At 39.6% G+C, this 24,088-nt stretch overlaps 1 long non-coding RNA gene across 2 annotated transcripts in view; it reads left to right on the top strand.

Moving 5' to 3' along the window:
* The first annotated feature begins 1,384 nt into the window (after positions 1 to 1,384).
* LOC116653631 overlaps positions 1,385 to 24,088 on the top strand; it is a 65,003-nt gene continuing 42,299 nt past the window's right edge. The window contains exon 1 of one of the 2 annotated variants that reach the window (XR_004307831.1): positions 1,385 to 1,588. This is a non-coding gene — a long non-coding RNA (uncharacterized LOC116653631). The remainder of the gene's footprint in view (positions 1,589 to 24,088) is intronic. The other variant, XR_004307830.1, reaches the window with a different exon arrangement.

Here is a 24,088-nt window from a genome sequence, read left to right as displayed (position 1 = left end):
AGGGCCTGTGTGCTCCTGAGCAGATGTGCACCTGGAGGCATTTGGCCTTCCTGGCCACTTCTTCCCTTTTTCATTGCTGGGTTAGTGTTTTTCCTTTTGGCACATTGTCACACTGAACAAATGTGCAGATTTAACGCACAAAGCCTGTGCATTTAGCTCTGCTTCCTTGGTTGTCAGCAGACAAGCAGGAATGAGAAGAAAAACTACAGCAGAACTTAATGTTTTCTGGCTTCCCCTTTGGTTCTTGTATCCTACTTAGGCTGACTCTCATAGGTTGCAGTAAGTGAATGCTGATCTCATAATAAATTTAGGAAGCCACCAATATCAGGAATTAGGTTCATATGACTAATTCGGGCTTTAGTTCTCTCATGCTGATTCTGGTCTGATCTTAATCTCATGTCTACCTAGTCTTTTTCCCTGCTGATTCTGTGATTCAAAATAATCTCATGGTAAGTGGTCCACAAGAGCCTAATTAGGCTGTATGCCAAAAGCATGTTCTAAGGATAATGAAAACTGCCAGCTTAATGCTGTAGGAGTGACTTAGCCATGTTAAGCCACTGGGAAGGCGTTTCTAAGCTGCCTGCTGCATAAGAAGGATGCAGAAGGTTTTTCTTATGAACCATTTCAGTTCTGGTTGTTATTTGAGAGTTGTACTAAAATCTTCGAATTTGAAAATCCTCAATCTTCCATCAAGCATATATTCCTGTTCACTACATCAGCAGTACTTACGGTCAACAGCAAAGTGCGGTTTCCTTCTAACTGCAAGGTTAAGGCTTGATTTGTTTGTGTAAATTCATTCTTATGCAACAGAGGACACAAATGCTCGGCTTGTCGAGTTTCCCAGGAACATGGGATCACTTTGGAAATGGGAACACACGCAGCTTTAATTCCAGAGATGCTTCCTGGCCTTCTCCCGAGGAAGGAGAATATTTAGTGCACAGTCCAGCAGCCACAGTGCAATATAGACCCAGAGTGAAATAATGTATGATTTCCTTAAGGCAAGGAGATACCAGCATAGATCACATAGCTGAAAAGCAGAGTGAATAAAAAGGTGCCTATTTTGTATCAAGTTTGGAGCATTTCCAAGGCTTCTGGTTATTTCAGTCCGTTTCCTTCAGCACTGTTGATTTTTAGAGGGAGGTTTTCTGTGTTCATTTAAACCTGCAGTGGGAAGGCAGCTCCATATGCAACTTGTTTCACATTGTAGCTGCACTGCCTACAGCACAGTTCAGCTGACAAAATACTATCCCGTATTATGGAGAACTTAATTGATGATGTAACAAGTTGATCTGACAAAATTGGTTGATTTTTATTTTTCCTGCATTTCCTGGTGCATGGCTGCGTGATTTTAACTGCCTCACAGTTTGTCTTGGTGTGGCTCATTTTCACCTCCTGAACATGCATGGCTTTCTATCTGTGACATCCAAATTAGTTGCCATGGAAATGATTGCAGCATTAGGAATGGAGAGGGCTAGGCGATGGCAGAAGGAACAGAGCATCTCTTAGATGGGAGAAAAAGAATGTATGTAAGTGGATGTGCTTAGTGACAAGCAGTAAGCAAGGAAGGAAAAATTCAAGAAATTTAAGGGTAAGGAGCATTCTGGTTGACAAATGTCTATCTTTTCATTTAGGTACCCGCACCTTATGCTCTTGATGATTGCCCAGAACATTGTATGTATGCAGCTGTTTGCCTGATGTCATGATTTCCATCGAGTGTGTCCTTTGTATCTGTGGGGACTGAGTGCCAGCTTTAGTGTGAGGTGGGTGGTAGAATCAGCTGCAGGAAGAGAAGAAAGGTCCTGTGTGAAGCAGCTGTAAGAATAAAGGCTGTGACGTCATCTTTGCTGGCCCCAAAACACAATGCAGCCCACATTTCCTGAATGCTATGCAACAATAACCGCTCTATGACAAGTGCAGTTAGAGAAGCCTGGAGGGCTGGTTCTCTGTTGCTGTACTTGCTGTTTTTCCCTCTGTACTAGAAGGAGGTGACCTGGGATATTTTTAGGTTGTTCTTCTGATTAGGATAAGCATCAAATAAAACCTGTGGTTGTATTGTTGGGAATAGGCCATGCTGGCTTTCTGTTACAATTATGTTTTTTTCCAACAGATCTGGGAGTATCTATCTGTTAAATGCAGTTTTTGTTCTGTATGATCAGTTTTTCTAGCTATGTACCTGTATCCGTGCTGATGGGAGGATGACAGTCTCCTTGCACGTGTGATTTTGGACAATTCTGTTGTGTGATTATTGATAAGTAAAAGGGCAAGGTAGACTAAATTTCATGTAATGCAAGGGACAGTATTTAGATCTGCTATTGCTTTATCCTAGACATAACACAAATCTGTGAGTTTAATAGAGTATTTATAGATACCTATTTTCTCACTGTGGAAAAAAAAAATAGGAAAAAAATGGAAAGTTAATAAATCATAGAAATACTGAATCAAGAGTAAAGGAAGAAATAGAGCCAATCTGATTTCCTCTTACTCATTCCTCTTTTGAAAAGTAAACAGTTGTAATAATTGCAGTATACTTTGACTAGGCTGTACAAGAAAGAGAATAATTTAGTGTCTTTTTGATCTCTTTGCAAATGGTCTGGTAGGAGCTATCAGCACCAGTCTTAATGTCTATGCTGCTGCTGATAAAGAAGCATACTTACAAGGGCAATACTTGAAGAATGCGAGTTGAATAGGACTCATAATAGGAAACTCTCAGGGAGCCTGTCAAGGTTTTGACTTTAAAGAATACATACTGGTTTATCTGAACTTTGCTACATGGTGGTTACTGAAAGAAGTTAGAATTTATGTTTGTATCTTCCTTGATGTGTATAAGCCATAACTAACAATGTTAGGTATAGGAAAGGGTGGTTGAAGGATTAGAATTTGTGGTCATCTTTGTGTAAATAGTTGTGATAACTTTGATTGCGTATTCATGTGCATTCTTACTTACTGAGATTAGAAAGACGACTGTATTGTGCTTGTTTCTCTCACGTTGGAGCCAATTTGCAAACGGTAGTAGTTCCTTCAAGTGGCTCTTAAATGACACTGAATTCTTAGTTTACTTTTGTTCCTACAAGTAGTCATTGGATAATTCTTTCATAAGTTATTTTTGACAGATTTCCTTATGTGTCGTGTGTCTGCATTGAGTATGTCAAGCCTCTGCTGCTGAGGTAGCCAGGGAAGACCTTTGTTGTTGTCTCCAAGGGGTTCCAGCTTTCTTTCAGGCCAAGTTTGTGCTCGGTGGCTCGGGAAAAGCCAAATAAACTGATTTCTGGAATAAAATGGGGAAAGTCACACCAAAGCTCTTATTTTGACTTGACTATATGATATTTATTGCCCAAAGTCTTCTTGTTACTGTTTCTAAACTTAACACTGACTACAGGCTGGCTTGAACCCAATCTCAGATGATTATGTTGTTGCTGGGCTGAAGAACTGGACTTGGGGATTAGACTTGTATTAGGATCCCTGCTTGAACGAGCAGCAATAATGTTGCCGAACTAATCAAACCAAAGCCTGATGCTAACATAATGTAAGCCCAGCAGACACGGAAAGCAAGGTTAACACAAGATATTCTTTTCAAGGGGGTATGTGGAGGAGTAAGTTTATGTAAAACTTCAGCCTTTCGCTCAAAACAAGGTAGGACATTTGAGTTTACTTTTTTTGCCCATGTGACTACAATCAGTGCTACTGAACAGGGACTTGGTAACATGCTTTCACTTAACACGTTTTGGAATTCTAGTAAGGAAGAACATAAATCTGAAGAGCTCACCAGCAAACAGTAAGTTTCCAGTGCTCGCGTATGGTATTCTCAAGCACTAAAAGTGTAAGACTCCTTGTAAAGGTATGGCCCATCCCTATTGTTATGTGGCAAATCATAGCAGAGCTACAATTAAAGATGCTTTGCAGAGAACAGTTATGCAGTACAACTCTTACAGTGTGCACTGCGAAGCAGAATTAATATATAAACTGAAAGCTGAGTAGCACATTGTTTTTAAATGATTTTGACAATAAAAATACAGATAGTTGTTGTTCATAAAATGTAGATTTCCTTTGGCTTGTGTTTCAGAGTTCTAGGAATCAGGCTATTAAATCATAACAGTGAAGGAAAGTATTGAGAAACAAAACAAAATGGAGAGCTGTGGTTTGACCTGTTAAAACCTTGTGTCTGAATGTTTTAGTCCAGTGAGCTGTAGCAGGTGGGCAGCCTCTCTACTCTGTGATATCAGGAGGCATCCACCCTGCCTACCAGGGCATCAGGCAGCAAGGGCCCCATGCTTGCTGCCTGAGTAGAACAAATCTGCCACTTTAAAAGTGCATAATAAGGAACAGTGCTGAGGTTAATGGAATTCTTCACCTTTAGGATTTCAGTGTATGGAAAGAACTGGAGCTTATGTTTAGCATTGGTTTGTTCATCTGGAGGGGATGAAAGGTCAGGAGGGTGGTAGCTTAGGGGCCAGAAGTGGGCACAAGCATGGGGGAGCTTTTATGTTTGTTTGTGTCGTGTTGCACAGAGTTGTGCCACAGCTGTGTATGATGGCACCCCAGCACACAGAACAGCAACTTACTCCTGTGTACTAGGATGTAGGGAAGTCAGCAGGCTGGTATCCTTGCTGAGGGAAGGAAAAGCAGTTTTCTTCTGTCATGTGTAGTTTTGTTGCTTCAGCCATGACAGTAGCTCTGGCTGCAACCCAAAGCTCCTGTCATCCTGTCTGCCCTCACCACAGGACAAGCTGTCTCCCTTCTTCTACCTGAGCAAATGCTTGCCAAGATGCCAGTGCCCACCCTGATGACAGGCCTTAGCCTCTCTGCAATTAGAATATCTTACTCATGAAACAGCCTCGGGCTTCCTGAAATAACTTCATACTGACTCTGTAAGAGCCCTGAGATTTTAAGACCTATCAGTAAAAGACATCGACTTTGAGATACTGCCCTTTATTTTGTTACTTCTAGTCAATGAGAGCTGCAGTGTCCTTGTATCTCTGCTACTGTTCAATTTTATTGAAGGTTTGCTTCAGTACTTTCACAGGGCAGATAAAGCCTTAGCTCTGTCTATGACAGTAAACACTAAATTTCATGTTTACTCAGTCCAGCTTGCTACCGTGAGCGCTTACATTCCTCTGAGGCTCATAATCTCTATTTTCTCTGCTTTTTAACAACATCCTTAACAGTGAAGATGTTGCAGGCCGAAGTCTTAGCTAAAAAATAATTTGAATCAGAGTCCAGTTTGATCCCTGAAGCTTGAGAAAACTCCACTTTTTGCAGGCAGTAATAAAAAACTTCAGTCCATGAAGTTCAACAGCATGATATAAAAGCCATGGTTGTATCTACTGCTACCTATGAATTTTTATGGAAAACTTAGTATGCTGTAGGACAGCCTCTGTCAGCAAACAGATGAAGAACTGGAGAGGATAGAGGTGTGTTACTCGCTGTGAGAAGACAATACCTGGTAACAGTAGCCTGTACATTCATCAGGATACTGACTTAAAACAGGATTTTGTCTTGTCCTTTATTCTTACTAGAGCACCATAGTGAAGCTTATATGTTGAACTTGCTCAGGATTGCAGTGATTGCAGCAAGGTTTCTTCCTTTCTGCGGCAGTGGATCATGAGGGAGTTAAGTGGTCTTCGGCCTAAGACCTGCCCTGCTCTTTTTGAATTGCAGCAGAGCAAGAGTTGTCATTCGACTTCCTCTCACTAGACATTTCCTTACCTCAGTTCGATGAGGTGAAGTGCTACATGACTTCCAATTAAACAATATTGTCAAATGTAGTAGTAATGAAGATTTGTAGTTTTAACTTTAAAACCTTTCCAGAAAAGTCTATGTGAATGAGACTGGGAGAAATTGCCACAAATGCCCATGGGCTCAAAAGGATGATGGTGCTTTCATCGGGTACTTTGTGTATTTGATGTCTTTTGATATAAGATGAGGAACTTCTCAAAGAATCTTAAATTGCCGTATGCTCTATAGCTTCTAATGCTTTATGCTTCACTAACATAATGTATGTAAGGGATATGGCAGTAAATAATATATTTCTTCTAGTCTTTAAGTGTAGCAGTGTAGGCTTTATGAGGATATAACATGCACCAGCCCCAGCACTTACTATTGCTCAGCTGGACACCCCAGCAGTGTTTGGCTGAAGTGCATTGTGAGTAGATGAATAAAGAAGATTAGAAAGAAAACGATTTTTTCTTTTAATAATAAAACCATATGAAAATTGCCCTCAAGAAAAAGATTTCTTGCAGTTGCTTTCCTGTGTATTACCTTCTGAAGGTGACTCATTTTAATTTTTTTGTCATTTAGAGAAGGCCTGTTGGTAGAGTACATTAACAGCAGCAGAAATGCATCTTTCCTTAGTTAGACAGTCCAATAAATTCACATCTGCAGGCAGAAATGTTTTTTACTCTGAATATTTTTTGGTTTCCACTCTAAATGTATTATGCAAATAAATCACCTCATAAAAAGATAACAAATGTTTGTGTAGGTTTTTTTTAACCAGCCCCAGACTTGATAGTTCAGGAAGCTAGTGTTATTTTAAAAGAGTAAGAAAGCAGCAACTACAGTATAATGGGATCTGGGTTTTATGCAAATAAAACCATTACACCCATTACTGGAGCACAACAGAGCAGAAAGACCTCTGCAGTCACAGGTGTAGGGTAAGTGCTTTCTTTATTGTAAGTCTTGGAATTTTCTCCTACTGTTTTCTTACAGTATCATGTGGTCTCCAAAGAGCAGGGATTTATACTGCTGAGAAGAGCTCTTGATGTATTAATAAGATGCTGAACAAATGACTTGTGCAAAACAGATGTTCTTCTGAGATTGTTTTGATGCCTTGTAACTCCCCAGAAGCTCAATACAGTCTTGACGTTATGAACGACTGCACTTCAATATACGTAGTTAAAAAAATATCAACGTGGAAGTTTGGGAAGTTGTTTTTATGATTAGATTGATCTTAAGTTTGTCAAGTTGAATGTGGCCGAAGTAAATAAAAATACTTTGCTGTGGGTCTAACTGTTGAAGCCACCGCTCATTTTCCTACTTAATCGGACAAGGGACGTGTATGAGTTTTTGAAAGGCCTCATACCCCTCGCTTTTAAATTATCTAAAGCAGGCCAGTAGTTCTCAGCTTTAGTGTTTTTATATAGATACCCTGATGAATTCAGTAAACAGATGCTTCAGCAACTTAGTTTAACACTTAATTTTGACTTCATCTCAAAATATTTGCTTCCAAGTGTTAGCATTGAAATATCATTCACTGCATGTGCAAGGAAGTTGGGAGAGGAAATTTGCCTTGTTTTCCATTCTTGTAGAAGGCTTCACGTTATTGCCAATCAAAGGTTGTTTGACCTCTGTGGACTAATCTTTACTTCTCTAGAAAACTCACCAGCAGTAGTGCCAGCTAAGAACACTGAACAGTGAAGCAGGAAACAGATGCTCTGCTGGAATTCAGAATAAAGGGGGGCTACAAGGGGGATAGTTAAAGGTAGTTTACAGAAAATGATTTAGTTAGTTAGAATAACAAGGAATGGAGACAGTGGGTCTGGGAGAGCAGGAAGGATGCAGACAAGGAGTGAGAACTCCCTGAGACACCTGGCGAGGAGGGGATTAGGTGTTGTAAATATCAAAAGAGGAGTTGCATCTCCCTGATGAGATGGGCGATAACAAGAGGGGGTCTGCATGATAAAGAATGTGTATCAGAATTACGGGAAATCATTGACTATGCATGAGGTGTACCTATATCTGTATCACGGTTTTACAAGTCAGTGTGCAAGTTTGGAGGAGCTATCCCCCTTGCACCCGGCGCTGCGCAACACTGGAATAAACATACCTGCTTTATAACCCATCTCTGGATTACAGAGTTTGATTCCGCAAGTCAACACCATACACTATTTAGACAGTTATCCATTTTTCTTTCCTGCTTACTCAGCCCTGTGGGTAGGATGAGCCCTGCTGCTGGTCTGTGCTGCATCTTGAAGGGTCTCCCTGTTTTCAGATTTCTAGTTTCATCACTAGACTTCAGAGTAGTGATCTCGGCACTTGTGTGGGAACAAATACAGGGAATAGTAAAGAGTGCTAAAAGCAAGTCTTCAAGAATAGTTGAGTGAAGCATCTGGTCCATGTAGATGGCAAAAAACAATTTGTTACTGACCAATGAGTACCAGTTGTTCAGCAAATAGAGAACATTAAGGCCATTTTTTTTGGAGTTCATGTTGCTTTACATAATTTTCTTCAAAACATCTTCCTATTAATAATAATGAACGTTGCTTTCTGAGAAAGGATACCCCAGAGTTGGCCTGGCATAATCTGAATGAGTTATTTCTTTAAAACCAAGTACTTACGTGTGCTGGGGAAATGTTTTCCACTGAGAGATGGACCAAAATTGGGTGACAGGCAGGTGTCTGACAGTGAGTATTATGAAGCTGGTGGAATTACACAGCAGAATCATTTAGGTGATAAAGATTTACTGGCTTGAGACTGTGTGGACTTAGTTATTCAACGCATGCATATTTTAATATATGCAGAACCAGAATAGTTTCATTAGCTCACATGAGTGTCTTATCAAATCATATATGCTGTCACTTACAGTAACTTGGAACCGTGCAGATTCAGGTGCATGCAACGCTGTGCTGGAATCAGAATAACCTAACAGCAGAGAAGGGATGTCATAGGCAGAAGGGTCTGCCTCCCAACAGATCTGTCTTCTAACACTTCCTGATGTGACTGTGGTGATATACTGGGGAGAAGGGAAGGGATTAATCATTTGGAAGTTTAAAATTCCAAATGCAAGGGGGAAGTAATTAAATACTACAAAATGGGTGTGTTTGTAGTGCAGAATTTCTGAGAAGCAAGTCAAAGGAGGATTCATTTCTGTTTATTTATATTTTTATTTGTTTCTTATTCAGCAACAGACAGTTGTAAATAAATGAATGTAGCCCTCTGTTCCTAGTTACTATGAGTCAAAGTTCACTTTAGTGAAACGTAGTCATTTTTCTAGGAAAGAACTCATTTAAGACTGAGCATTATACTTCTTCCCAATGAAAAACACTGCTTTTCTGACAGAAAAGGGAATATCATTAGTATGGAGTATTAATATAGACTGAATTTTGTGATGGAAGTGTTCAAACCTATAAGAAAAATATAAGTTAAATTTAAAGCAGCCTCTTTCTCAGCATTAGCAATGGCTGAGAAATTATCTGCTGAATGAGTCTGGCCTGGGGTACTGGGTCTTGGTGTTGCAGTTATTGTATTTGCTAATGTTGTTGCCTAAACTGAGGGATTGGCTTGAACAAAATATGAGTTCCTACTATTCTCTATATGTTGCTTGTTGTGACTGGCTGATTTTCCTACTCTGATTCCTTCTTTCTGAAAGAAATCTTTGAGTCTTAATGGTTCACTAAATATTTATGGGTAAATTCTCTACCTGGTACACGCAACTATCAAGTAATCCTCCATAATATCAGATGGCTTTGGATGCATTTTGGCATTTGGCATGCAGTTTGAGAACAACAACTGTGTTAGGGATAATCCTCAGCCTAAATTTCTGGACTAATTTAACTATAATTGATTTATTTTATTGCTTAAATAAGACAGGGTGAAATACATTTTTCTGCTATATTGGTTCTTATAGCCATTTAATTGAGAATCGCTTGAATTTTGCAAGAGACTGAAAATCTGGCAGGAGGCTGATCTACTGTCACGGCTATGCCTATGTTTGGCCTGATGACAAAACTGAAAAAAACTGTCTTACATACATTCAGGTGAATGTATCCAAATTGGATGGCTGAGATCTCCGATGGAGTTTCCTTCTGGACAGAGGTGGCAGCTCATGGGGTAAGAGTAGAAACAGGTACACCTCAGGTGGGAAGGGGACAGCAGCAGACAGAAACCAAGCGAGCTGTGGGTTTAACAGAACCAAGTTCCTTTCTGCTTTCCTCTTTCATTTTGTTCTGTATGGAAGATACACATCTCTCACAGCTGTGAATTCTCCAATAACTGATGACATGCTTCTGATTTAAAAGATATCATCTCACACATGACCAATATGTATTTGAGTATAATTGCATCTGATGACTTTGGGCTGTTTTTTGTTGTTGTTGTTGTTGGTTTTTTGTTTTGTTTTGTTTTGTTTGTTTTGTTTTGTTTTTTTGTTTTTAATTGAAGAAAAAACACCAGCGAAAATTAGTCACTTTAGGGTTTATGCAGGTGAAGCCAACTCTGCTTTTGTGACTGTCTACTAATCTTTTCATGACAGTGTACTTGTGTGAGTGCAACTGCACCTTTTTGCTCTGCAGTGGCATTGCAGTGACCTAAAGGTACTATTAAGGACCAACAGTGGTTTTTTATTGTGGAGAATGGGAAAGAGGTGAAAAGACTGCAGTAAGATAACCCGTAGTTTTGTGTCTTTTGCCTATGGTAGTCCAACAACAATGTAAAACTGATGATATGTAAAAAAAAGTTGTCTTAAACATGAGCCATCATGCTGCACTCCCCCTCTTTTAGCAGACATAGCTTTATGTCTGTAATTAGCAATTTCTTGAAATGGCAGTGTGTATTTGCAGTAAACATGCATTAATCAATCCGGCTGAATGGTTTTTGGTTGTTCATTATTGTAACTATTTCTGGGACAGGCTGTCAGACTAGCTGGCTTTTTGTAACCATAATTGTAAGGATGCTTTGTGGATAGCATCCAGATTAACTAACAGTTGGAAATCCTTTATCAAAAGGTTTCTGACTCGGCAGGGAAAACCCTTTAGGAATTATGTGTCTGATTCCCTAAGGTGGCAAACGTTTCAGGTGAATGCCCACTTGTTTAACGCCTCACAAAGGAATAGAGTATTTCCCCCAAGAGCTTGTTTATTTTATTCACTCAGCCCTATGGAAACAGTGGATCTGAAAGAAAGAAAAGATAAACTCTTCTAGAGACCACAGCATTTAAAACTGGGGCTTTTGTCTTATGGTGGGAAAAAAACAAACAGAGCCTTGAGATGCAAATGAAGCACAAACTCACAGATCCTTATGTTGTGCTGTGCTTTCATTTCTAACACAACTTAAGCAGCCATCAAACACACACACACAGATACAAAAAAAACCCCACAGACAAAACCACTTTTGTGCAAGTATTTTTTAAAAATGTTTCTGTCTGTTAACTTGTCCTCATCTCCACAAACTTTAAATGTTAATGATGTAATTTGAGAAGAAAATAATCTCATGTAATTCCAAAAGTCAGTATTTTTGTTGAAGATAGCACCTTAGCAGAAGCACTTCATCAAAATATGTGTCCTTGATTTTTACCTTTTCTCCAGTCTTAAAGCTGGGAGAGTTGTGAATGAAATGCTCTTGGGCAAGGAAATATCCTTCATCAACGCCAAGGATCAAAGTGGTGGCGCTGCCTGGTAGTTGACATCTGTCATCTGATTATCATCTGTGTCTGTAGATGTGAGTTACCCAAAGGTCTTGAGGCTAACTTGAGAAATGGTAAATGAATCTTTGTAAAATGTCTTCTGGAGGCCTTGAAAGCTTTAGGATTTGTTGTGCCTTTGACCATAATAACTGAAGTAACAATAAGTTCATTCTCTTTTGTGGCTGCACATTAACATTGCCTGTTCCTTAGTACAAGAGCAAAGCTGTACACCCCTGTCTAGCAAAACTATTTTCTAAGGGTGGGTTCTGGTAACTGTAGTCCTACTGGGGATACCTGTTGTCCTTGGGAGATTACTGTGGCGATAGATGGTATGCTCTGAATTCATTTCTAGGGTGAATTTTGCCCAAATCTCTCATTTTCTGCAGTTATGTGGATGCCTGTGTAATTATATTCATGTTCAGATTATGATGCATCAAGGTTGGATCACAGTTTTGACTTTGCATTCAGCTACTCTGTATTTTAGCAATATTTCCAGTGAAAAAAAAAAACACAAAAAAACCTAAGAGAAACAACACTGATCCCAGTGTAAAATTTTGATCCTTCATAAGCCTCTGTATCTGAGTTTTCTATAGTCTTTGCATTCCTCTAAAACAGTTTAAATTTTAATACCTCTTTTCTCTGCACAGTGTGAAATATGTATTTCTGAAACAAAATAACTTGGCTCCTGATGAATATATTGAATAGCTTAGGAGATGCTTTGCACTGCTGACGCCACCTGTGTTTCTAAGTGGGCTTTTCATGCTCTGAGTGCAACCTCTTTTAACAGACTGACTTCAGTTAAAAAGGAGTATGCTACGTTCCTAGTTCTGGTATGACTAGAACACCTACGAGACTTCATAGTGACTGAAGGTTTGGTAAGCAAAGTGTTCACAATATAACAAGTCCTGTGGATTGTGTAGAATAATTTCTTTCAGTTTTGCTTTATCCTGCGGTGAAAAAAATTGCCTGCAGAAGCGTAAGAGTAAAGAGTGGAAGGGTTAACTTGGGATTCATGGAAAATAAGGTCGATAGCAGGGATTAGCTTGCTGGTATATACAAGTGAAGCTTGAAAATTGAAGTTCCATCTGACTAAGCAAGTTATTATGCAGTTAAACAGTTAGCCATTGCACCAAAAACTGTACATACTCAAACTTCCTTTACTGACACAACACTGTAGAGAAATTGCCATGCCAAGGTAGTGAAATTAGATTTTATTTGCAATGTGATTTATTAATTAAGTCTAAGACTGAAGAATTACAAATTACCCCTTTGATAACATTTACTTTGGTGAATGGATGAGAGTTTCCATCCTTCACTGATGAGAATTTCCCCACAGCACACTCAAATCATAACGCTGGGGGACTACTTTGGATAGGCAAGTGTTTGTTGCAAAAGATTTGTCTAATGAGATCTTCAGTGGCTTGGAGACAATTTGCAGAATTTTCAGGTTAATGATAATTTTTGGAAATGAAGAGGATGACTCCTAGGTTGAAATTCTATTTAGGGGACAGCTTCCAGTGATGCGTATCATCAGGGAAATTCCCATGCAGATTGAAGGCGTTGTTCTAGATGGAGATTTTAGTGCTATCATGGAATTCAGGATTTACCATAGAGGGCAGACAAGTATAGCTGGGGGGATGCTTCTCCTGGCATTAATTAATATGAAAGAGCTTTAACTTTCCAGTATGGCGCTCTCTTATCTCAGTGTATATCTCCATGGCGTATTTAGTTTGTATGAACGAGGGGATGGAGAAGCACTATTTCCGTGCAATCTTTTAATGGCAGAGGCTTCACTGCCTCTTTGCTGGGGGAAGGGATGGTGAGGAGTTTGGTGTTATCAAAATTCATGGCAAACATACGGTTTTACAGAAAGCAGGGTGTTATCAAGTTCTTCTAACACAAGTGGAAATGTCCTTTCCTGGACCTTGAGATGCAGTTAAAATGTAGCTATTTTGCTCCCAAAAAGTAATACTTCTGAGTTGTCAGACTTGGAAAATGAAAAGCTTTATGAGGAGTTGTTACAGCCTATTTTGGATGATGTCAACACATTACGCAAATGAACCAGTGCTCACTTGTAATTGTTGAAAGCACTTTCACTGGAGCTTGCTAGTATGAGTGTGTATGGTGCTGACTGCGATTGTAACTGAGTTCCTGCTGCTGAACTGACCAGATTTTTTTTATATTTTACTGGACTTTAATGTTATCAGTTTAGTTCTTCCTACTGCAGGAACCTAAAAGTTTATTTGAAATGGGTTCTATTCAAAATACATATTTAAGAGGAGAGACGATCAATAGCTGCATTCTGCTGCTTGAAGGGCTCTCTGGCTACACCCAGGAATTTCTCATTTTTATGTCAATAGTAACCCTGCGAATTAACTTTATTCTCCCTCTAGGAACATATGTTAGTTTAACTGAGATCTATAAAGTCTCAGTTACTGCTGACTTGACAGTTTTACACTATATATCACCTACCTGTGGCATTTATATTTCCAGAACGTTGCTCATGCAGTTTTGCAGAACACTGTTCAGCAATGGTCTCTCCATACACTTATGCAAATGGAGATCTAGGAATCTATAGTTGCTGTATTCCCTTCATCTGCTGTTTATGGTATGTACCCTTATTAAACATAATCAAAAACCAAGAGTTTGTTTCTTGAGAAAGTTGTTTAATGTTAAGTGCACTTCCAGATGTCCGTAGGTTTGGGCAATCTCTATGTTACTCATTGATGGTGATTTGCAGAGAGAACACAGAGCTGTTATCTGTCAATTGGCTAGATAATCTGCATACAGTATTATCAATCTGAAATGTGTTCTGGAGTAAGGATTTCCAGACAAATGTTTCATTCATCATTTGTGATTTGCATTTTCTATAGTTCCGATTCCCCAGACTCACTTCATTTCCACTGTTCTTCAAATTCAAATCATAAAAAAATTACCAAGTCCTCTTTTTTCAGCTTGAATATGTCTTTTTCCTCTCCTGTCTTCACCACTGATATTTCTCACAGTCATTTCTAGATCACCTTTTTTTTTTTTTTTTTTTTTTTGTGCATTCATGTGCTTCCAAGCTTCATATATAAAATAACTTTCTGCTTGATGCATACTGCAGTGTTCTTTAAGCAGCACATTTCTTTAAGCAGTGTTCTTTAAGCAGCCTTTCTTATTCTGTTAAATGTTTAGCATGGCCATACCATACACTGCTTTTTTTTGGTCTTACTTGCTTTCATTTAAAATGTAGAGTGAAACCATTGCTGCTTTTGTTTCAGTACTCTGTTGCTTATGGGACAAACATTTGGGTTTGTTTGATGAAGGTCAGCAGTGTGGATTTTCTACTGATTATGGCATGGGTATTTTTCCAATGGGAATTGGATCTTAGGTATTTACAGCGGTGGTTTCTTTCTTTCTTTCTTCCTTTTGCTGGTTTCTTTTCATTTGTTTTTTCCCCTCTGAGTTATATGTGGACACAAAATCCTTAGGGCCTTTGATACGTAGTTTAGTACCCTAGAATTCTTTAGCTAAGGTGAACCTGTAAAAGAATAGCTACAGGCAATTAATTCATGACCCTAAGTGTTAGAGTCTGGGAAAACTCAAGACTAATTGAGGTAAGCCATCACTTGACTGTTTATTTTCATAACCTAATTGTTCATTTCACAATGGCTGTAGGCATGTGATTAATATATTCTGCGAGAGTAATCAAGCTGAAAGATGGTAATGGACTACATGAGGGTGTTCTTGTTCTCCATCCACTTATTTTGCTGTAGTTTTGAAAAGCTCTTCAACTGAGCTCTGAAATGAACTGAAATGACTTTGGTAGCCAGCAGATATATCAAGGTCAATTTATCAACAGGCATATTGCCATTGCTGGTATTGTTTAAGGCAATAAGGCATCTAAACAGGTTTTGCTTTCTTGTTTGTTTGTTCTTTGCTTCATAGTCCGTATCATCCAGTTTCATCTTCAAACTCAAACACCATCTAAATGCTTTGCCATTTGCAGGTCAGGGCACATTCTTCAAGCAGGGAGACTCCTTCCCAGAAGTCTTCCTTTCTTGCTTATTATTTCAGCTCTGTAATATATTGACCAAACCATTCACGATCCATTACTGCTCCATTTTCCTCTTTTCAAAAGGCATAAAAGCCCTTTTTTGTTAGCTTTATTTCCCGTATCTTTTTTTAAAGCAATGTGATGCTCTTCTGCATATGAACAAGGTGAAGTTGATTGAATGAGAAATTCTTTCATGTCCTTTTTCCTGCATTAGACTTTTAAATTGTGGGACAGAATTAAACCAGATATGCAGTGATGCTCTTATAAGATATTTAAAGTCCAGTTCTGCTGGCAGCTGGCCTAGATAGTCATGGTATTAAGTTGCTTCAGCAAACTGGAGAAGCATGACCTTGACATCTCTGTTTCCGTTACTTTGAAATAAAGGTGGTACCAGTCACTTGCAAGTGGGAAAAAAAATACATTTCAAAGACAGGGGTTTAGCACAGAATGAATTCTGGAGCCTGGATCTGACTGGATGGAAGGAAACGGGCTTAAAAATTCTCCAGAGTAAAAGTAATTTTCTCCTGTCGAGTTTCTTATTTGGAAGCATTGTGTGGCGAGCAATTTCACTTACAATCAGCTGAAAGACACTTCACGCATTTGATATATTTTTAAATTAGTTTTTACTTAAAAATAAACCAGAGACTGCATAATTATATTTAGAGTATACCAGACAAAATACAAAACAAGTCCATAACAGTAAAGATAGGCTCTTGGCATTAAGATAAATAATTCACATAGAGAAGAAGTAGCAAGCTATTTCACCGTTAACCAGTATTTCGTTTAAATGTATATATGTAGTGAGGGATCTCACCCTCTTAAAATCAGCGCAAGCTGATATATTACTGTTCCTTGATCACAACAAATAAATCCATGTTTCTAAATGCCTTCTTTCTGGAAGCATTATAGCATATAGCTCAAGTTAGAAGCTCCTCCCTGTATGGTGGATAAACGTGGTGTTAAACTTACTTGGTTTTCACATTCTAATAATAGCCCGAAGTTGATTCCTGAATGATGCGTGTTGTTTGTGCCGTGTTGTAGTTATTTTGCCAGTTTACAGTTTCTGTGATGCATTGATACATACGACCTAAATCATTCACTCAGGGTAAGTTTTCATAATCTTGCATTCCAGGTTATAAATTTGCCTCAGCATTGCCTGCAATGCTTATTAATTACCTATATCACGAAGAAAGGAATGTGTGGGAAGACACTCTGAATTTTAGAGCAGCCAATGAATCAATTTCTCCTATTTCCACCCCACAAAATATTTTCTATGAGAAAGATCCAAATCCTTCACCCTTTACTGATGAAAACGTAGGAAGGTTCAATTGTGCAAAATATCCATTCATGGATCAGCAGCAAAGGATGTTTGTACTGATTGTTCTAAAATAAAAAATTAAAAGCTGCAGTTTGGTGCTGTTTCTTCCAGTGAAGTTAGTAACGGAGAGCCTTGTCTAAGCAAGGTCCCAGTGATTAATATCAAATCAGTGATGTCAACACCAGCACTCTAAAGTCTAGGGAGGAAATGCAAGCCATCCTGTAGTCAGGAATACAAAAGCTTTTTCTTCAGAGCTTCTCATGCTTTTTTGTTTTCTTTTGTTTTGGTGTTGTCAAATAAAGTAGCTGTGTATTTTATTTGCATGGTAACATTTATCCCAAAACTTCTCTGTTGAGGCTGCCAAATTCCTAGAACAGCCTATGCAAACAGATGGACCAGACTCTTGAGGCTGATCTTCCATCATTCTCCACGCTGGCAAGCTTGCCCAACAGAGAAACAGACCAGAATGCTCAGACTTGGCTCCTGTCAAGGATGCAATGCCAGTAATTGGCCTTATTGCCAAAGATCTAGTTTAATACTTCCTTAAGGTTGTTCTTCTTTACTATGCCATTCTATACTTCCAGATCTTCTTTATTCCTCCTCCACCAAAGAGGAGTTGAAGCTGAATGCTTTCACTGTGGAGTTGACTCAGATGTGCCACAGCCAGCAAAAATCACAAATGTGAGGAAAAAATACAATTGTTATAAGTCATAAAAGCTTAATACGTTACTACTAGCAGCAATAGGAATACCAACTTCTCATCAACATAGAAAATATGGTTTAATTTCAGAAGTAAAGCAGCATTTTTTCTGCCCAAGCAGGAGTGGAAAAACAAAGGGGAAAAATGAGTTTTCTCGTTTTATTGATTATGTTGCTTTATAATTGTCTTCTATGCAGTATTCATCCTATCTTAAAATAGAGACTTGTTCCTATTCTACATCTGCAGTTGGATAGTGGATTAAATATTGCACAGTTGAATAGAAGTCATTAGGTCCACATTGTGTTTCTGTGTCTTTATATATGCCACCAAGTTCTCCATAATTAGTGACCCTTGTACTCCAATTATCAGTAAGGAGCTGCTTTCACCCATGTTCACCTCTGCTATTAGCTAGACAGGTCCACATGTGCATTATGTCAGAAAAGCAGGAGAGATACGCTCCTAAGGCAACTCTCATACTTCATTTCTATTAACTGACTTCTGTTTAAACTGAGGCTTTAGTTTTAGATATAATACAGATGGGCAAAAATAACAGGCTGCTTTGTATGCAGTTATCCCTGTAGAAAAATGCCTTCTGAGCTGTGCAAATGTTGAAAGAGCTGTAGAGAAATTGAAGTCTGATCGTAAATGCCCTAATGCACGCCCTTTATCTCAGCTTCTAATTCCTCATTTTTGCCTTCCTTGAGACACCGTCTTGTCTGGGAGCGTAGGTTCATTTTTGTTGTTGTTATTGTTTCTTGCTCATTGTTTTATAGTGCCTATGCAGTTATCTTTACTGCTTAATCATCCTGTAAGAGATAATTTATGTGAGTTACCTGAATATTTATTCTGCTAGAAAAAAATCTTCCTTGCAAATTTCCCCGAGTAATTGGGTACTCCTCTGGCACTGATCTGTCTGCATGCCCTGTCCTCTTCTGCTCTCAAAATTTGCAGAATGGTCCCAACTCATTCAGGATGTCTGTCTAACAGCGTTTGAATGCGCAACATTTTGCAGGACTGCGTGTTCTCTGACTAGTAGTAATAATGTGTAGCGATACGCTCTGGAGGTGTTTTGATTTCCTTTCATGCAGACAACTTAATCATACTGTTGGTGTGGCAGTGGAAAAGACAGACAGATGCTTGTACTTATTATCTTCCGGTTTTTATGTTCTTTGTTTTGAAATTTCCTTGATGTTTCTTTTGGTATTTTATAGTGGTTGCTTTATCCTGCTTTTGCTGTCTCCAGTTCTACCATAAAATAATGCCACATTAATACTTTAAGAAGTGTACAAACTATAGACTGGAATGTAGACAGGGAAAACTACATTATGTGGATTAACCCTTCTTAGGCAGAGCTCAATCTGTGTGTTAGCATTTCAAAGCACTCCTAACAAGCAATTAGGTAGTCATACCAATCAGCACATACACCAATTTCTGTTCTACTGCAGAAGATTTTCTGTTGAGAAGGAATTAACATCTAGGCTAGAAGACCAAAGGGAAAGCCCTTGAGAAACAGAAATACATTTTTCTTGTTAAAATGGAGCACAATATTGATTCATTCTAGAGTTGCAGTTTTTGTTCTGGAAAACATTATAGGGAAAATTGAAAAGGAAGAGGAATCTAATAGAAAGTAGGTTATGTGTGTACGGTCTGTACAATCTATCCTGGTTCTTTAGCCACATTGTAAGGCTGTTTCCATGCTGTTTCCTGTATATTTAAGTCTGGTGCTAAGTAATTTTTGCTCTGTTGTGGATATATTCACCAAGGACTTCCACTGGAGTGTGGGAGTCAACAACATTTAATAGAGAATAAGCCTACTGTTTTTATAACAGTGTGTTAAGTCTCAGCCATCTGTTTTGCACAGTTGCAATTCTGGTGCTTCTGAACAACTTTCAAGCTGAAGGAAGAGGCAGAGTAAGGAGAAGAAAAGGTGATTAGAGGCAAGAATGCCAGGAGTAGGAAACCAAAGGAAGGATTATAGCTACAGGCAGAACGCAAAAGCAAGAATACTTGGAATCTCTGAAATAGGTAGGAAGAAATGATGGTATATGAGTCATTGCTGAGACTGAAGGTACTTCAGTACTTCTAAACCAAGCTAGCCTTTAAAATGGTCACGCACACACACACACACAAAAAGAAAAAAAAAAAGGGGGGGGGGGGGGGGGGGGGATTGGGAATTGGTCCACTCTGAGCAGTACAAATTAAAAACAAGTTAGGAATTTTCTTTATGGTTATTCTGAATGGTTCAAAAAGTTGATTAAAAATATTCTCTTTATTACTTGCTTATTTCAAAATTAAATGGTGCAGTCATTGCTTTTTAAGTCAATCTGCTTGTGGACTCTGTGCATTATTTCCTCTTCATGATGAGGAGTTCTCTGTGGGAAGGACCTTTAAATGAACAGTTCCTCTGTTAGGGGCAGGTGTAACGAAAATTAGAGTTACAAGCTGCTAGATCACAGTCCTAGTCTGTTAGAAACGGTTCTTTTTGTTCAGGATGTTTCCATATATATATGGGTTTGTAATTCTGAAGTGATAAATGTTTAGACAGTTTGTGGGGGAAAAAAGCTCTCTGATATTTGTAGAGAGATACACTGTTTTCCTAGAGAAAAATTGAACAAATGAAGGCTGTCCTTAGTCGCCTTGCAGTTTATTTACTAGTTAATGGGGAGGAAGGGGAGAGCTATAATATGGAATGCAGTTAATGCTGCCATCCAGTAAGAGGTCTTCTTGTTTCAGTAGTCAGTTCCTTGCTTCAGAACTCTTTCCAGGGATGGTCTCGAGATTTGTATTGGGATAGAGATTATGGCAGTAGGAAAGAGTTCTGATAGCATTGTACACAATAATTCTTAATATAAAGAAAAATCATGAGGTGTTTACCTCCTCTGTGATATTTCTACAACTCTGCCTACAGATCGCAGTCTTTTTTGTCTTTATGTATGACCAAATTTGACATTGTTTTTATTGTATCCTTCTATAAAAGAGTAAAATCTGCTGCTTTCAGCTCTTTCCTCCCCTTTTATGTGGCCACTAGCTAAAAGATACGAGAGGCAACAGCAATTTTGCTGTCACTGAAAATGTGTTCATGTCCACTAATTCTGTGTGGACTGGTCTCAGCAAAGGCTGAGAAAGAATTGATGCAGCATAAGCTTCCTGATGTGGAACTCCTTGAAGAAAGTGCCAGTGTTGTTTTGTTAAGTTTAAACTTTTTCACTGAAGGTGCTTTTGAGTCACTGGAAATGATAGACTTTGGAACAGGTTTTTGATTATTTCCTTACCAAATTAGCCCATTGAGTGCATTTTAATGTGGAAATGCTTGAACAAATGCTTGTAAATAGAAAGCAGTCTCTGAAGCAGTGGATACAAGCTCAGGGACCCCAGAGCTACGGAACCCGGGCTGTCAGGCCCATTCATGCAATGTGAACGGTGGAGGCAGTGCGTATAGCTTTCTTGCTGAACCCTACGCATATGATGGCTGTACACCACTGCAGGCTGTAGGTCTCTGAAAACAATACCGACTTGCTATCTGTCACTTGGAGGACTTGTTTACTGTGAGCCCAAGCTGAATGCCCTTTGGTCTCATTGGCTTTTAGGACTAGAAAAAATCAGGCTTTCACACAGACCTTTTCCTCTCTGCTCAGTGAGGCCTACCAGTACCGCGTCTTCCAGCACTCATCATTACAGCCTGCACTTGCTCTCCTGCAGCATGCATTGAACGGTCCAAAAGGAAATCTTGCAATTGTGGCTGAGTTACTGCTGCAAGCCAGTGATTTCCAAGGCTTTGTGTGTTTTCAGCTGTGGAGATGCAATGGAAAAAAAACAACCACAAAAAATAATTTTCAGAACACCCATGCATCTGCTGTGATATTTTGTTCCACTTCGTTAACATGAATTGGATACAGAATTATTTTTTTACCTCAATATTCATGTGTTGTCTGATGTTAAATGAAAATTCACTTACTTTGATAAATGGATAGGAGAGGTACCTGATTTGACTACTCTGCTGATTGTTAAAAACTCTGTGCTTTGTTGAAATCCTGTGTTGTAGCTTACACTGGTATCCTCTGCAGAATCAAAATGTTTTCTGTCATCTGAGGAGCAGCAGTTTCTACAGGGCTAATTGTCCTTGTTCCTCAGAAATCAAAGAACTTCTGGCTATGCAAACTTACAGTTAAGTTCTGGTTTGAACATAGAGAACTGTGCAGGGAGGAGAATTTCCTTGGCTGTTACCTTAGTAGGCTCCAGGGACACAGACTCTAAGTTGTAGATGCGAGGGAATTAGAATACGCGGTGACACCAGTGCCATGTATTGCAAATACAGCAGTCCAAGTTAGAGTTCTTAGTCGTAGCCCATGAAATGCAATAGCTGGAGGCCATGCCAAATAAATTCCCAAGTCTCTTGTGCCTGGTGTGATGCTATTGATCCTGTTATTCCTCCACAATGAGCAAGAGATACGGTTTTATACGAAATGAATCTTCTGTACTTGGGAATGAGTCAGGGTAATCATTTGCTCTTCAATGTCTATAAACATTCGACAATAGTTTGCAAATTTCTGTTACTACAAGAAGTCTGAACCAGAATGAGCCGGGTTATAGTGGAATTCCTAATTAGGTTTTGTGTTTGTGATTTATTCATCAAACACATTACTAGACAGTGAAATTGCTAGAACACCAGCTTTTCAGAACAAGAAGAGGTCTTATCCATGCAACATGAAGTTGACTACCTTGTATGCTAACTTTCCAGATGTCAAGTGATTTGAACTCCAGATGTAAGGAAATGAGTTTAGACTGCCTGTGCTATTTTCAGTTCAGAAATGCACTATTGTTTGCATGGAAAGTGTTTCCCCACTCCCTTTTGCTGAACTGAAGTAGAACACCGCACTTCTCAAGGTGGTGAGGAAACTCAGCATTGCTTCAGAAGCCACAGCTCTTCGAGCTGGATGCTAGAAAGATACATGTAGGGAGACTGGAAATGAATGCAGATCGACTGGTAGGTAAAGAGAGCAAAAGCAATAGGAAGAAAGGTCACCAATGTCTCATTCTAAGTCTGGTGTGCTTTTGTGGAAACATCTGCAGAAAAGCAAGAAAATTGAGAAGCAGCAGAGGTACATATGAGTGGGCTGGAAGCCAGCCATTAGTTCTGTGAGATGTGATCGAGTGCAAGCGTTGCATCACAACAGAGGTTAGGCTGGTTTCCAGCATGTGGTCAGAATCACCATAGCTGATGTTAGTGGTTATGACGTTTTCCCTCCACTTGCATGTTTTCAGGGCACAGTGCTGCCCTGGGGCTTGCTGCTCTGCTGCTCATTAAGCTGAGGTGTTGCAGCTGAGGCCCACTTAGAATGAGCCTTCTAGGGCTGCAGAGCTGCTACCTTGTCTGCTGCCGGGCTGGGTCCTGGCAGGGAACAGATTGCTCCTCTGATGAAATTGGTTTCATGTGAGGCAATTCTGGTGAGTCCCGAATGCTCTGCTCCATCCCTCAGCAATGAGATAGGTCAAAAAGGTAAATGCAAGCTGTTCTGGCCCTTCCTGGGCCCTGAGATCTTAAGCTGCTGCATATTTTGTTCATGTTTGTGTGTTGCTTTGAGAGAGGCGATCCTGAGGGGAGTCCACAGGCTGGGGGAAGACCTGCTGGAGAGGAGCTCTGCTGAGAGGGACCTGGGCATCCTGGTGGACGACAGATTGACCATGAGCCAGCAGTGTGCCCTTGTAGCCAAAAAAGCCAATGGCATACTGGGGTGTATTAAAAAGAGCATCTTGCAGGTTGAAGGAGGTTATCCTCCCCCTCTACTCTGCCCTGGTGAGACCTCATCTGGAATATTGTGTCCAGTTCTGGGCTCCCCAGTACAAAAAAGACAGGGATCTCTTGGAAAGAGTCCAGTGGAGGGACACTAAGATGGTGAAGGTCCTGGAGCATCTCCCCTATGAGGAGAGACTAAGTGAACTGGGTCTGTTTAGCCTTGAGAAAAGAAGGCTGAGAGGGGACTTGATCCAGGTTTATAAATACCTGAGGTGTGGGAGCCATAGTGGTGAGGCTGGTCTCTTTTCAGTAGTGCGTGGGGATAGGACTAGGGGTAATGGGATGAAACTTCAGCATAGGAAGTTCCGCATGAATGTGCGGAAGAACTTCTTTACAATGAGGGTGACGGAGCACTGGAACAGGCTGCCCAGGGGGGTGGTGGAGTCTCCTTCTCTGGAGATATTCAAGACCTGCCTGGACGCTGAGCTGTGCGATGTGGTGTAGGGAGCCTGTTTTGGCAGGGGGGTTGGACTCGATGACCTCTTAGAGGTCCCTTCCAACCCCTACAATTCTGTGATTCTGTGAGATTGAGTTTGTATAAATGCTTATAGAATGTGAAACTTCTTAAAAGGATGGAAATAATTTAAAAAATGTTTTTGTCAGGAGTAGCAACAACCAGTGGGGAAAAACAGTGCATGAAAGATTTAGAAAACAAGCTGGAAGCCAGTTTTCCAAGTCACTGTGAGATGTGTTGCAGCGTTGGAGCGAGATGGGCCCATGCTGTAAAAGGAACCTGAGAAGATGAGGAGGTTAAGTCCAATGCATGCTATAGCATGAGTATATTACATGACTTTATAGGAATCCAATGAAAGTTGTAAAATCAAACTGCAGTCAACTTAATTTTT

This window comes from Coturnix japonica, chromosome 6 (assembly GCF_001577835.2).
Source record: "Coturnix japonica isolate 7356 chromosome 6, Coturnix japonica 2.1, whole genome shotgun sequence".
Lineage (NCBI taxonomy): Eukaryota > Metazoa > Chordata > Aves > Galliformes > Phasianidae > Coturnix > Coturnix japonica.
The sequence above is the reverse complement of the archived record's forward strand: the minus strand, read 5'-3'. Positions and strand labels throughout refer to the sequence as shown.